This window comes from Thunnus albacares, chromosome 15 (genome assembly GCF_914725855.1).
Source record: "Thunnus albacares chromosome 15, fThuAlb1.1, whole genome shotgun sequence".
Lineage (NCBI taxonomy): Eukaryota > Metazoa > Chordata > Actinopteri > Scombriformes > Scombridae > Thunnus > Thunnus albacares.
In genome coordinates this window covers 17,554,536-17,568,675 of record NC_058120.1, presented here as the reverse complement: position 1 = coordinate 17,568,675, position 14,140 = coordinate 17,554,536, and the positions used below count along the sequence as shown (strand labels likewise).

The 14,140-nt window shown below is 38.1% G+C and overlaps 1 long non-coding RNA gene across 1 annotated transcript; it reads left to right on the top strand.

The window, feature by feature from the left end:
• The first annotated feature begins 1,381 nt into the window (after positions 1-1,381).
• Positions 1,382-3,825, top strand: LOC122998864. Its single transcript, XR_006407527.1, has 3 exons — positions 1,382-1,564; positions 3,038-3,366; positions 3,445-3,825. It is a non-coding gene; the product is annotated as an uncharacterized LOC122998864 (long non-coding RNA).
• Positions 3,826-14,140: the final 10,315 nt, after the last annotated feature.

The window sequence follows — 14,140 nt, the reverse complement described above, 5'->3', positions numbered from 1 at the left end:
TCCTGCAGGAAGATAAGTCCTCCTCTCTCTGGCCATCGCTCCCTCTCATTCTCGCTTTTTCACACGCATGCACACAAAGAAACACCAGTTCTTAGTCAGACATGAGAGATCAATGCTCGCAACTTTGGACTGAGTTCAAGCCTATCGCTGAGATCTTATTTTTATCAATACCACAGTAGATGCCACATGCAAGCTCAACATCCAGTGTTTTTCCACAGGGTGTGTGGGAAGTCTGAGGTTTAGACTTGCTAAAATTTGGCAAACTTCCAGTCACTGTAGGTGTTTAAATGTTAGCAGACTTGATTTGGGAAAACTTGCTCAGAATATAAAAACTGTGATTTATGGTGAAAAATCAAAATATCAAATCCAACAAAATGCATATTTGCACCTTAGCACAGCTAAAGATGATTTTAAATTATCCCTCAAATACTGTATTTTTATTTTTATGTGATTTAAGGCCCACAATATATCTGGAAGACCACTCATTTTGGTTTTATCATTTCAAATGTTCAAAATTCCATTTATATCTAATATATCAAATTTCTTAAATACTGTAGCTCTCGTAGCATTTGACTTGGTGTGATTTTCTTTCAATCATACTTCAAAATATACTTGCATTTTGCTTCCTTGTTTGCAGTCTTTTTGGTATTTTGTGTCAGTGCAGTACTTTACGCTCTGCACACACTCACGCAGGTGTTTTCACTTTTCCAGGCTGATTAGACCTCTGCTCAGCTTCAAGTTGGTCAGAAACAAGTTCAGGTTGATTACAAGAAAGTTGTACAGCAAAGTTCTTTGGCATGTCCTCATAAAGTATGTAGTACTAGGAGCTTGATGACATATATACTTGCAGGGCTAGTTGGTAAACTACTGTAACTGGTGAGTTAGCTGCTAACACGCTAGCCAGCATCAGTCACAATAGCTTCCAGAGCATTTCTCTATTTTCTCTGTTCTGGACTATTAACTTCCCCTGGCATTTTGTTGATTGGATTGCTAACTAAGCTTGTCAGCTTAGTTGCTAACAGGACATCAAAAGAGACTTGTACCATCATCTCCTGTCTCAACTGTCTGCAAACCATTCCTTTTTTTGTGGTGCAATTTATACCTTGACAGAAGAAGGTTATATAAATGTTGATGGTGCAACACAGCTGATACAGTAAACTATGACAGCTAACACCTTCATTTAGACTCACCCCTGACAATAGCATTGTGAGCTAAATTTGCACTGATTTACTTTGGTAAATTCACTGAGCACAGGCCAATCTGTAGATGCAGTTCTGATCCAATCAAGCAAAGTAAATGAAAACATCTGTGTGGATGGACCACAGGTGTGCAGGAGCTTTAACCTCTTAACATCCACAGGGTTGCCAGCGACCCACTTAAGCCAGTTGTAAGTGACTTAACATCACGCAGTAATGAGTAAAAGCAATTGGCACATTTTTGCTACTTGAGACATTTTGGAGAGGTTTGGGGACACCAGTGACACTATAAACTAAAGTCTCCCTAGCTCCTGTAAGCTTAGGCCTAGAGGTCTACATATACAGGTGTGGTTGACAATATGTAGAAGGTAAGTAGGTGATTTGCATAGTTCTGGCATAAAGTTATTGTTATTCAAATATGACTCATTATAGACAAGGACCAAAAACACTTTATTGAGCCATATTTGAACTGATGTAGTTTTGGTTGTATTTTAGCCACATGCTGAACAAGCACATTTCCAGACACTAAAAGATGTTACCTTTCCAATGAAGCCTAATACATGCATTTTGGCGTTACAGTTCTTCTGTTATAAGCTTTTCCATTTGGATATGCCAAATAGGCAAACATTTTTAAAAAAGGGTGGATGTTAAGAGGCTACAAGTCAAGTATTGTCAATATATAAAGGCATGCTCCACTTAATTGATTTAACGTCACATATACTGAAGGCAAAAACCAACAATTAATTTTTGTGCCTGTGTCTATCATGTCACACTTTTTTCATACCTTTTAGCCTCAAAAGACCAGTTTTCCAAGAGTAGAAACTCCCCCAGTATCAAAACCGCTCCATAGTTATTAAGCTCTGAAGATATTGGCCCCAGTAGGAAATTATAAATTCTCAACGACTGCTGATAACAGTCTTATTTCAGTATCGTCATGATAGGCGAAATGCAGAATCGCTGTTCGTTGGCCGCTCGGAGAAGAAGGGCTGATATGGAACATGTCATTTTTTAGATGATAAACTTGTTTAATTCCACTGTACTTGACACAGTGCTGAGAATATGCATGAGTGAGTATGCATTATTAAAACGGCCTGTTCAGGCAGCCCTAATGCAATAAGGAGAGGGGTCCTCCGTGTTAATCTTACAGGCGTTCCCTGCTGCTGACTGTGCGTGTATCAAAAGTTAGAGGCTATGTTTCAGGTTTCATTTCATAATCATATGCCGCGTATGCATATTTTGTTGAAGATTTCTGAAGAGGGGGAATCCTGACACTCTTTCATCTGGATTTCTTTATATCAATAGATATCAGAAAAGATGACTACAGCGGCAAATTAATTATTATGTTTGAAACTGGTCAAAAAAATATAAATATAATGTTGGAGTTGCCATGTAGACTAACATGTGATCTGATGACTGTCCAAATGCCTTTGGCAGAAAATACTAATTTCTAAGCTCATGATCAACAGTAAATAAACTGTATTAGCAGTAGCAAATTCCCAGTGACTGTAAATCATCTCAGACAGTAAATTTAAAATTGAAATTGCACCCTACATCTTCCTTCTCTGCCTCCTGTGTTAAGTTTTTGAGTCTTGAAGCATCCTCCTCTTTATGCAAAAGAGATTTCATCAGCACATTTCGAGAATTCATTAGGGTTCGTGGGAAACCTTGCCTGTCAAAACCATCACCTTTATTTTCATGAAACCACATTAGAGGAATGTATCTATTTTCAGCCTCTACCTTGATTAATATTTCACTTAATTTCAATAGGAACAGCATATTTTTGTGTCTGCAAATTGCAGCTGTTATGGATGACAAGTTGTCTTCTCCTCTTTTTTTCACAGGCAAGCAAGCTCCACAACAAGGGAAGCATACTTAAAACTCAGGAATGCACATTTTGATTTGTGAGAATCTGACACTTTGTCATCCCAAGTGTGTTTATCAATCTCTTAACAGCCCCTGAAAATAGACGTACCACAGGCAGACGTCAGCATACGAAAATGCCCCTAATAAACGTTTATCTGAATTGCTATTGTCACCCCTCGTTAGTCGTCATTCCATACAGTGAACAGCTGAGTATCAGCAAATCTTCATTTGCCGGAACCACAGCACAGGCCTTCATGTGGCCCCAGGAGCAAGTCCAAGGAGCTGAGGGAAGCACCCGTCAATAACAGTAAGCCAATTAAAATCACTCTTCATTTAAGCTGTGATCTCTATTGATTTGCCTTTCAATTCTCATCCGTCAAACCAGCAGACTGCCTTGAAGGGTTTGGAGGGATAGGCTGTCTGACTGACTCAGTTTCTCAGCTGCCACTTCACCAACTACCAGCAGCTTTTCAGAAAATCAGGGCGGCTGGTTGCACAAGCTGTTTGATCAACGAAACAAAAGCACAAGCTTTCATGACTGAAAGCTTATGGATTTGATTCTGTTGCAAAGTTGCACTGAGAGAAAAGCAACTGAAACATCAGCTGCATACCAAAGCAAACAGAACACACAACAATCAATGGAAATAATCTGAACTCTATGGATCCAGGTTATAAAACTTGCAAACTTATAAAACATGAACAAATATTATGATGTTATGGCGTGTAAACCTTGTACGTGCTACTGTTGTTGTTATTAAAATTCTCAGGGGCTAATAATGGCAGGTTTTTTCTATATATGGGGTTAGTTTAGCTCAGAAATGCCCTGCAAATAGAAAACTGAGCACTGAAATTTGCACTTGCATTACTTGATTAACATTGGCTGTTTTATTCATGCTTCATAATCATTGGCTCATTCAGTGTGACTATCAGGTGACTAGTCATGTCCAACCATATTCAAGCAGGTGCAGCTATTCTAACTTAACACTTCTCACTGATACACCCATGTCAACACTGTTTGCTGTCAAAGCTCACCACGCAAACCTCTCCCTTATGTGCTATATTTTTGGTATTGTTGTACAGCCATGATCATAATGCTTCTTAAGAGAAGGAGTTGCAGAGGAAGACTGGAGGTTTTTATCTTTTGTCACAACAAAGTCATAATGTTTCCACATTTAGTGATTTAATGTTCACGTATGTGTTGATTAAAGCAGATTAATTCTTCTCATTGCTGTGTTAATCCTTTGAGGGCTCCCTCAAAGAGTAGAGCCTTTTCAATCCTAAGAAAAAGAAGTCTCCTCTTTGCTTTGGTCCACTGAGCATAGCACAAGTCCTACAAACTAATCTACAAATTGTTATTCTCTTATCTGACACCTCTGTTGTTGGTGCTTTTGAAAATCCTTAGAAATTACTGTTACAAAAAGTGATTTATATGTGAAAGTGTTTTCTCATCTGCCACTTCGATGGATCAGGTCTGGTTAGGTTTAGACAACTGGTGAAGGTTATAGAGAAAGATCATGGTCATTATTAATAGAAACCAACAGCTGGCTGTTCGGAAACAGGATGCTTAACTTGTGCAAGTCACAAGCTTTTGTACAAAGTTTTGCAGCTCAATAAGGATGTCAATCTAAAAGAGACAATAATTTCCACTCAAGGTCCACTTATTAGCTTTTTCTGAGCTTTGAACTGATGCTGCTGTTTTCTTGGTAGGACAGTCTCACAAATGAATGATAAAACAAAACAGTTAGTTTTATCATTGTCCAGTCTATGTTTTACCCTAACCAGCAGCTCTGCTGAGATGAGTTCAAAACGTGTTCTTCAATGAGATCAAAAATCTGTCAAAGACAGTCTTCCTGATGATCAACGCCATGTGAAGGTCAAATAGAAGATGTGCTTTAGCCCAGAGGCTCTTTTGGCTCTTCTTTATGTTCTTCCTCTGACACCGTCTCTCCCTCTTTAAAAGGCAGAGGGGGTCAAGCAGCAGGGTGGGGGCTGGTGGTGGTGACTTGACATGAATTGTAAATGAGTGAATAAAAGTGTGGATGTGAGCGTCTATCCACACAGCACTGCTGCAGCCTCTCTTTTTTTTTTTTCTTTTTTTTTGCTTACTTTGATTTAATACTGTCTTGTAAGCATACCTAAATGTTAATAATTCCAGTGCTTGCAGATGCTTTTCTACTCAGCTCCCTGTTTTCTTGCAGACTCAAAGGCCTTGAACTGTCAGTGTCTTCCCCCGCGAGCACATGCAGCACACTGTATCAACTTTCTGGTTCAGCAGCTTTGATAATAATCTGACCTCACCTGTTTGGTTGACTTGGGGAGTTATGATTTTCATTTTATATGCTGTGCGAACACCACAAAGTAGGCATGAGTATTTATCTTGAAGCTTACCCTCCTTTATTTTTCAAAAGGTTATTTTGTGACAACAAACCTCCTCTACTGCAGTGTCATCTGAAGCAGCTTTGTCTTGGACTGGGGCCATTTTTTTCTACAAATCACTGCCAATTAACATTAAAAGCCGGCAAGAGATGGCACCTCCATTTTCATTATCGTCCCCCGATAAAGAGCACCCACACAAAGACACACACAAAGGAACACCACATTAAAAGGTCACTGTGACAAGGTGACGAGCTGGTACTAACTGTGAACTCTGGCAAAAACAAAAGCCAAAAGAAAACAGGATTTTGCTATGAATTTAATGGAAAACTACACCTACAGCCTTTATACATTATTACATGTAACTTTCATGAAATAATGATACACTCGAGAGGAAGGTTGCTGTTATTCCTTTGATTTATTCATAGTGGCGTTTCAGAGAATGTGTGTACAGCTGACAGACCTGAAGTAGGTTATCTGTACTACTACACTTAATACAACCTGAAAGTCCGGGGCACATCTGGCCCTCTTTCAGCCTTTATTCCTGCCTGCAGGCTGCGTTTCCTTATCATGCCTTGTACACTATGTTTTGCTGCCCTGACAAGGCAGCAGAGGTGGCAAGTACATTTACTCAAGTAAATATACAATTTTGAGGTACTACTCTACTTGAATATTTTTATTTTGTGAGACTATTCCCCCCTTGGACTAGTTTTACTTATCATACTTGACTTAACAATAGTGGTATCTAACTTTGTAGACATGCTGTTAAACAATACAAAAAATGCAATTTCTTAATACGTCAAGATGGATTCTTAGTATCACTGATGATTAAAACATTTAATTAAAAGCTGTAGCGTTGTAATTTTAAAAAGATTTTTGGGTAGCCCTCGTGAGCAGAATCTTGAAGATAAGTTGATTGTTTTGATTTCATTTTCATAGAGTTCTTTCAGAAGAAGAAGCAACATAATTACATTTGCAGAAAAATCTTTCTGAGTTAGGTGAAAGAATTTGTAAGACTTTGCACATGAGAATCTGCAAATTGATGGATAACTGAGAAAATAACTTCAATACCAGAAATCTTGCAACATGATGTCAGTAAACTGCATGGGGCACACTCAGTAACACCAATCTGAGTGGTCTGTGATGCTGTGTGTTCACCTTTTACTTGTTTAGGTGACCAGGGACAAGAGTTAGAGAATTTGAAACTTATACCTGTATAATGCCTCAATTAAAAGGTAAAATATAGAATTATAACAAAAAACAGTATCAAAGTTTCACATTGCGTTTCATTTATATAGAAAAATATTTTCGCAAGCTGCCTTCTGCCGAGGTTTCACCGTGGCAACGCTTTGCCTGTCGCGCCCTGGCATGTGCCGCGGAGGCCCCTGGCAGACCTCGCTCTCCTCCTCAGCACCATGGCAGCTCCGGTGTTCCAGGCCACCACATTGTTTCGGCAGTGATTAATTACTGTCCTGATGAAATGTGAAGGCTCTGAAAATATCACACGGATGACACAGGCTTGTCAGTGTGGGCCAGCAGGGAGGAGCGTAGAACACATAGACATCTGGAAGGATATGAAGCACCAGCCGCTCGCTGCCTTTTCAAGGAAAAAACATATTATTACCTGAGCTGGTTTCTGTGGTTTTATTTAACTTAATTTTTAACAAGTTTATTAAATCTATACACAGGCAAGGTGCGCTCCCAACAATTAAATGAAATGTAAACCCAATTAAAGTCAAACCAATTTATCAGGCAATGTCAGAAAATGTGTTTTCTCACCTAACTCAACAATCAATACTAACTCGCAGTGAGTGAGCAGTAAACACCTGATTATATATTAATTATTATGGCGCCTCTAAACATGCACTGAGCACCTCTCCTTTATGCTATTAGCACACAATAACCTCTCATGCAAATGTACTGTAGGTTCAAGATGTCTGCATAAGTGTTAAATCCATTTGTGTTCATGAAAAAAAGCAGAGGAAGGTATCGCTTGATGAAAAACACAAATGACATACCAAATTTCCCAGATGAATTGGTCCATTTACTGAAATAAATTGAATTGATGCAAAGGATCCCAGAGGAGCAGAAAATTGTTCAGCTATGGATGAAAACCCTCTCGGAGCCACAGCACCTACAAGCAGCCAGGCTTATTTGTATTAAACATAAGAGTTGTAAAGATGTGCTGACAGCCCCTGTTTATCCCACTTAATAAGAGCATTTTTTTTTTCTCTGTGAGCTATGATGTTTGCTAATTAACTTGGGACAAAAAAGGAACAAATGCAATTATTTAAATGAATAAATCAGATTTCCTTTGTTATCATATGAGAGATGCATGTGTTGAGATCTCATGTTTTCTCCATTAAAACATCAGGTATCCATATGGTAACAGATTATGACTGGACAGCCATGACCACTAGTTCATGTTAAAACCATATGTTCAAAAATGATAAAGATGCTATTTCATGCTAATTTCCAGTTAAGTTTTAAAAATGCATGGGCACTTCAAAGTCACTTTCAAGGGTTTTTCTTTTGCCAGTCTTTATGTTCAAGCCTGCGGGTGAAACATCATGATCAGAAGTTATTGATTTTGATCTTTCCTATTACATTTTGGCAACAGATAATCACACATCCATCTCTCGTCATCGCCACTTTGAGGTTGCGAAACATATGGCGAATAACCAGAATGGCTGTGTGAGCAGATGTTATTGGTTAATTGAAATACATTTGATCTTGAATGATTAGTGTCCATCAGAGCATTTCCTTGTTTGGTGTCCTAATGATCGGGCTGCTGTGACAGCGTGTTTCCTCATGCTGGTTTTATGGGCAACTTATGCACACACCATTACCAGTTCCAGATCACTGATGTCAAGTATTATCATCTCATCTGGATTCACAGAAAACAACATTATTAATTTTGCAACATCGGTGCATATACTACTTGTGTTGAACTTAATAGTAAACAGATGTGTCCCACCAGTCAGTCAAAAGAAGAAGAAGCAAGTCAGATATATCCAGTTTGTATTTTTAACCAGATTTGAGGAAAGTGCACTATGTTGCGTTCTTCTTCCCTTGAACTACTCTTACGTCCATGGAGGAAATCAAGGCTCAGCTATAGTTGAATTCCCGAGGCCAAGGTAGATGCTGGGTCAATAACTGTAAGGCAGAACTACTGTTAGACTCCCCTAACCATCCCACAGCCCTGTTTTCATGCAAGCTTATAGGTTTGTAGTGGTGTATTTTAACGACTGCACTGACTTTCTTTTATAAGCTGGTCAGACAATGAGCATTTTTATCAATATTATACGTTGTGTTAACTCACACTGCGCATTTTAATTGACCTTTCTGCACGTATGGATAAATTCGTCACTCTGTAAGGATCATTTGACCGGCAACAACTCACACTGAACGTAAGCTCAGCATTCCCTGTCATTTTTGTCCATTGACAATTAGGGCTGCAACTAACAGTTATTTTCATTATCGATTAATCTGCCAATTATTTTCTAAATTAATCGTTTAGTCTATAAAATTTCAGAAAATTGTGAAAAATGACAATTTCCCAGAGTCAAAGGTGATGTCTTCAGATGTCTTGCGTTGTCCGACCAGTGATTTGAAACCAAAAGACAATCATCACATTTGAGAAGTTGAAAACACACCATTCAAACTCTAAAACAACCAACTAACATTTCTGGCATGCCTGAAATCCAAACAATCGTTTGAAAGCCATGATTGTTGGTTGTTCAGGCACACTAAAGATCAAATAACAACCCATCTAGCAGAAATTAAGCCCTAATTATTCCAAAATTAGTCAGGGTTGACCAATTCAGGGTTAAAATCTGGCTTAACCTGTACCATGTCTGCCCAAATTTACCCAATATGTGATGAGAAGATTGGCAGTAAACTCATATCTGTGAGTCATCTGTGTGACTCTCCACAGTGAAGAATGAGAGCTGGTTGGTTAAATTTAATGACACATCTAAAGCTGCCAGGTTTGTGTAAGGAACCGGTAAAATACAGAAAAAAATAAAACCTTTAAAGCTCCTAAATGCTGGAAAGTTTCAGTTTCCACAAGACTTAATGAACCTGCATGTTAAGTTTAAACAAAGTTTTACTGTATGTGATATTGGCTCCTCTAATCATACTTTTTTGTCTTCAGATGTTGAATCTTCAAGCTGCAGAATGAAAACCAAAACCACTTTGGTTCTTTTTTAATTTTGCACAAAACTATAGACAACAATCACTTATAATGTATGCTAAAACATCTGTGTACATTATGGATGGATTAGACACACAAAGAAGATTTTGGTACCAAATCCAACACCACACTTTATGATTTACTATAAATGCCAATATTGGTTTGGAGGTGGAAAGTAACAGTGTGGAAATTGGGGTGATGGATGAGTGTGTAGCAAGACTTACTGTACAGGCTGGAGTTTGCATCCAGTCCAAGACCTGCAATTTATGTTTTTTAACCAGAACACTAATTCTTCTCTAACCTCAACTCTAACGCCAATGACTTAACCATATAACGTTAACTATAATGTAGTTGCCACAGAAATATATTCTAGAAAGCAAGAATGTTGACAAGAAATGTTGTCATTAATCTGGTGTTTTTACAGAATCATCCAATATTGACATTCTTGTCTGGTGACAGCGTTGTGTCATATACTGATTATTGTAATGATCAGTGTAGTCCACATTGTGATGGTAAACATATTGTTACTTTTTCAGTTTGGTTTTAGGCTTTTGGAAATAATTTATCCACAAATCTACAAATTTGTTAACTTTTAGTGACACAGAGTGGACTGACCAGTCTATAGTGACAAGGTGCCATTTAAAGGATGATGCTTTTTGTACTATTTCAGTCGTTTATGCCTCTTTGCTGGTGTTTGTGCTCAGTCAGCAGTGTTGGAGAGATAACACTCTCTATGACTCTGATGTCTATAATGCATTATAAACGTACTTATAATGCATTATAATCTGCTTATAGCACTGTATAATTATAGTTATATGGACTTATAATGTATTTAAACTATTTCATTATAATACACTATAATCCTTGCATAGTAAAATGTCAGTGACCAGCAATTATGAAGTGTTTCAATACTAGACTTCATCAGTCATTATAAAATGTTTTATAATGTGTTAAGATTATTGTTAAAAAGCATTATGAATGTTTCTTATAACTATGATTGTACAGTGCTATAAGCAGATTATATTACATTATTAGTATGTTTATAGTACATTGTTTGAATTTCAATATCATTTGAATATGAATTTCTTCCATTTTAGCCTCTCTGCCGAGGCTCCCTGTAAAATCCAGAACAGAAGTGGCTCTCTGTAAATTAAAGAGTTCGGTCTAGACCTGCTCTATGTAAAAAGTGTCCTGAAATAACTTCTGTTGTGATTGGGTGCTATATAAATAAAACTGACTTGACTTGACTTGACTTGACATTATAGAGATGGGCGTCATAGAAAATGTTACTGTTGAAGACATCAGGAATTGTATCCTTCCCTTCCAAGAGGTGATTCATGTTTGGACAACTACTTGCACAGACATGTGTGTGTGTAATGTAAAAGCATCATAGTGGACATGAAGCCTTAATATGGCTTAGTCAGTTCAATTTGTTTCATGTTAGTGGCATTTAATAATGTCCAAGTTTAGTGTTTTTCATATACTATATACTTTACTGTCAATCACCTGACATCAAAGGATGAAGTCGACAGTGTTGCCAACTTTTTTGAGAAGAGCTCATGTCTAGTCACACAGCAAGACAGCAACACAACAAGTATTTAATAAGCTAAAACTGTAAAAGATGCAGGTATTTTAAATTTACATGTCTGATACAGGATTTGCTCATGAAACCATTTGACTGATACAAACAGCATACAGCTCTTTGACTTATTAATGTCAGTAGAGATGATTATTGCAGTTAGTTGACAGATGCCACTAGTAGCTTTCTATCAAGATTTTTAAAAAATCTGTGCATATGAGGAAACCAAGACATCAGTATCCAATTTGGTATAATTTATTAGTTGCTATCACCCTATGTTAATCTGTTCATTGGCCAGATATTGATCTCCAATGAAAGCAGTAAGTTAACTTCAAACTAACTGGTTTAAAAAAAGACAAATTATTCCTGCATAGAAAACCTACTTCCAGCATATACAAAAACTATTGCTGTTACTTTTTAATCACTCCTACTTCAAACCTTCTTTAAACATCAAAGACAGTATGTGGGGCAGAAGTCAGACAGTTACCTACAAATCAGAATAGAGTGGGAGCTGATTTATGGGAGGAATATTCCTGCTGAATGGTAATTTGCTGTTTCAGTCCCATATTGGCAGTGACCCTCTGCCCCTTGTGCTTTTGAAATGCTCATCTGATTAGAAAGGTCGCGCAGAAAGAAGCAAAAACAGGGAACAAGTTCTCCAAACACACAGATGATTATACGGGCTTCCTGTTTCATCTGCAAATGAGCGATTCTGCCGCAGAATGTAGTCTAGACAACTTTGTTGTTGTTTTTAAGTACAAGTCTCTTTAAAAAAATGTAGTACAGACTGTGCAGTTTTCACAGAATCACAGTGGTCATCAGTGGTTTGCTCTTTCTCACCTTGAATTTCATTTCTTTTTACATTGTTTACTTCAAAAGTATGCTATGAACATAAAATTTAGATGTTGTAGTATTAATTATGAAGCACATTTCTAAAGTACACCAATAAGCAAATATCAGCCACATCAACACGCTTTGCTGAACAAACCAAAACAAGCAAACACCAGCAACCGTCCTTGGTCATGGTTCAGGATGGGCAGAGGGGAAACCTAAAGAGAAAGTGTTCAATGAGGATTTTCCTGCTTGAGGAAAACAGTGGTCCGCTGCCCTAGTGGCTTGTGCTGGGGATCAATGGTCATTAATCTTTGTAGAGAAGCTCCGGCTGCACTTTTTAGGGGGTAGAAGGATTGCTGACCCAAGTACAGGATGTCTTTCTGGGTCCAGCAAGCAAGGTTTTCTGTGTTTGAATGCCACAGCACTTCTCATCAGTTTTGTCCAGCTCTAAGCGGAGCTCAGTCAGAGTGCAGACACAAATCATTAAACAGCAGTGGACACACGTGAACTTACTGCTCTCTTCTCTTTTGTGATTCTTCAGGGAAAAGATTCTTGTATGTGGGCATTGATTATGCATCGTAAAGGCACTTATTAAATGCTACAGTACATTAAAATGTTATACCTAAGATGCCTCACTTCACTTGTGCATATCTGAACTCTGTGTTTATTTGATATGTCCGAACATACAGTTATGATGCAGTTTTATCGCTCTGATAAAAAACATAATAAGGGTCTACACCTATGCTAGCAGCTCTGTGAGCCTGTACATAGGCACAGCTGTGCTCTGAGTTAATTACTAACCTCAACAATGCTGATGTTTAGCAGGTATTATACCTGTCTGCAATGTTCAATATCTTAGTTTAGCGTGTTTGCTTGCTATCACTACTGCTAGCACTTCACAAAGTACATCTGAGGCTGATGGGAAAGCAGGTATTTGGTCATGAATCAAAATATCGGACACATTTAAATTTTGATATATCCCTGATGATATCCCTAGATGAAACATTAGCCAATAGTTGTTGAGACATTTCACTCAAAACCACAAATCATCTCATGCTGGCGCTGGAGGAAAAGTCAGGGGATCAGATCAACAAAGCCATGCAGATTCATCGTCTGGGATCCATGAATTCCTACACAAAACTTTGTGCCAATCCATCAGATACTAAATATAATAATTTAATATAAAACATAAACTAAGCATTGAAACACCAATATTTTCTGTCAAAAGCAATCATAAGGATAATATTTTCCAGCTCCCCGAAGTAGGAAAATTACCAATAAACCAACTGGGAAGGAAAGCGTAGACCTCCCTCCCTACTGCTGTGAAGAATATTTGGAGGATACCTTTCACTCTCAAGTGAAGTCGTGAAATTTAATGACATAAAAGTATGGTTGAGTCGTTTAATGAACCTGCACATATAATCCCTGTGTGATTCAACCGCCCACACAAGACTTTCACAGAGCAGTTAATGTAACATTATAAAGAATTATAGGCAACGCTTTGAGTAAAGTAGAGCTGTCATCACACAAGGCGTATTAACAATATTTGATACTGTCTTACCAGTACCACAGGGGATTATACTGTATGTAACACCGGCAGCCAACGTATTGCCATTCAGATTTTGTTGACTTCTTACTGTAGTTTACAGGAAAGAAAAGACAAAAAAGGTTCCATCTTATAAGAAGATATTTTCAAAAACGGTGAGTGCTTCACTTTCACCCTCAGATCAACACAGCTTGAATAACTTAACATGAGTCTTAATTATGGAGGCGTTGGTATCCTTCATCTGTCCTGCACTGTGCAGAGCTGTGTTTTGGGGCGTAGACTGTAAATGCAACCCCGGACCTCACCGACAGGCACTGCACTGCTTGACTGGAGTCAAGGGCACTTAGTGACATGATACTAATAGAGGTTGGCACTGAGATATAAAAAATACAAACACATTTAGTTAAGAGGGCTTCAAGGATCTCATAGGGCAAAGCTGTAACTCTTTCCACCCCAAAAGCAGCAGCAGCGGTGCTTTTAAGGAACCATAAATATGATGAGAAATTCATCTGTGCATTTGACATCCTCTCCACCTTCTAAATTCAGCGCCCAAT